At 44.5% G+C, this 2,158-nt stretch overlaps 1 pseudogene across 1 annotated transcript; it reads left to right on the top strand.

Moving 5' to 3' along the window:
• The first annotated feature begins 269 nt into the window (after nt 1-269).
• Nucleotides 270-894, top strand: LOC309567785 (annotated as a pseudogene). Its single transcript has one exon. The product of its transcript is annotated as an uncharacterized misc_RNA (transcript).
• Nucleotides 895-2,158: the final 1,264 nt, after the last annotated feature.

Genomic DNA, 2,158 nt, shown 5'->3' on the forward strand with positions numbered 1-2,158 from the left:
TTACAAGAAGCAAAACTGATCCGTGCCTATATGCTAAACAAGTAGACACTGAGTGGATGTATCTGCTAATTTATGTAGATGACCTGATCATTGCTCACAAAAACGACAATGAAATTGCAAAGTTAACAGGAGTACTCAACAAGCACTTTGAAACTAAAGACCTAGGTGAAGTGACATATTATCTTGGAATTGACATCCAGTGTGAGAAAGATGGAAGTTTCCTGTTGAATCAGAGTGCAAAAATTTAATCTGTTCTTCAGCAATTCAACATGACAGAGGCGAAAGGAGCAAGCACACCTATGGATACAGTCTATCCAAAGTTAGAAGGAGAAGATGATCTTCTCACATCCAATGAACAATACAGACAAGCAGTGGGGGCACTTCTCTACATTGCAACCACTACACGTCCAGACATTGCAGCCAGCATGTCTCTTCTTTGCAGGCGAGTTGATAAACCACGTCAAAGAGACTGGAATGCGATCAAAAGAGTTATGAGATATCTGAAACAGACAAAAGACTTAAATTTGAAACTATCAGCAAGTGGTGGTTTAAACCTCGTGGGATATGTGGACTCCAATTGGGCAGGTGATCACAGCACACGCAAATCCACAAGTGGTTACTTATTAAAATTGGGAGACAGTCCTATATCATGGTCCAGCAAGAAACAGATGTCAGTGGCATTGTCCTCTACAGAAGCTGAATACATATCTGCAGCTTATGCCAGTCAAGAAGTTGTGTGGTTACAGCAATTACTCAAGGATCTTGGAGAAGCAACATCAGAACCTACCGTCTTATTTGAGGACAATCAGGCTTGCATTAAGCTTGCAACAAGTGAGAAAATTAATGGAAGAACCAAGCACATCGATGTCAGACATCATTACATTCATGACTTAGTTGATCAGAAAGTGATTGTACTTGTGTATTGTGAGTCGGAAAAAATGATTGCTGATGCTTTGACAAAGCCACTAGCTAGAACCAGATTTGTGGATCTTAGATCAGAAATGGGATTGACATAGATAGTAGTTGTTGAGTGGGGGTGTTAGCATACAAGGTTTGTATTTAATCAGCAACAACCACTGTATGTCATTGCTGTGTGCCTATTACATTGTATGACCACTAGATGGCAGTGTTACATTTGTGAGTTCATGTTTTGTCTATGCCTCAAAAAGTAATAAAGAAGAGTTCCTGCTCCGAACAAAAGCAGCGTTCAGTGAAACAACAGACTGTCTGCCTGTACTTTGTTTAGCCCCAAAAGGTTACATCTAACAGAGGACAATTGTGAGGAGAGAGGAGAAGGAGAAGAGGCTGGACGGTGAGAGCCTGGAGTTTGGCTTTGTGGGTTCTGACGGTGTTGCTCCCACTGGGCTCGGTGATGGGATTTCAGGTGCCTTCTTAAGGCGGTCGTCCCTAGGTGAGTGTTGGGCTTAACGCGACTTATGCGTTGACTGCAAAGGCTTCAGATGGCAACACTGTTGTCAGCAACAGACACACTAAAAAAAGCCCACACTGCGGAAGCCATGTGGCGGCGTGCTGAGAGCGTCAGATGTGACTGTACATGGTTGATGGCTTGCTCCTGATACATTTGCAGTCTGCTTATCTGCTGGTCCGTCTCTCCCTCTGAACTCCCCTCCTCTTCCTCTCTTGTGGCCACCCACGTGACGTCCATAGACACGTTATCATGCACGTCACCTTCCCCACCACTAACATTCGAGATCTCGGAGTAGGCAGCAACAGCGGGGGCCAACCTCCTTGGGCTGATCCGGGTACTGTTGTCAGACTGCTGAGTGGCAGCTGTTGCTACCTCCACTTCCTGATCTAAAGCCAACAATGGCTGCGCAAATGATGGATCTGAAAATAATTCCAGTGACTCAAGCGGAGGGTATATGGTGGTGTCTTTGGGGGTGCACACAGCAGAGAGTGAAGAGGGTGCAGATAGAGAGGATGAGGAGGGTACAGAAGAGGAAGGCTGAGTGAGCCACTCAACCAAGTCTGGTGTGTCCTTTGACGTAATCGAACGCACCTTCTGAAACTTCACACATTTATCACACCAGTTCTACAAATAATTGGCCAGTAACTGTTGTTACTGTGTGTAACACAGTTAACACAGCAAAAGAGGCCACATTTTTGCACGACTAAAATACACTCTTAGAAAAGTATA

This window comes from Pelophylax lessonae, assembly GCF_965119305.1.
Source record: "Pelophylax lessonae genome assembly, chromosome: 1".
Classification (NCBI taxonomy): domain Eukaryota; kingdom Metazoa; phylum Chordata; class Amphibia; order Anura; family Ranidae; genus Pelophylax; species Pelophylax lessonae.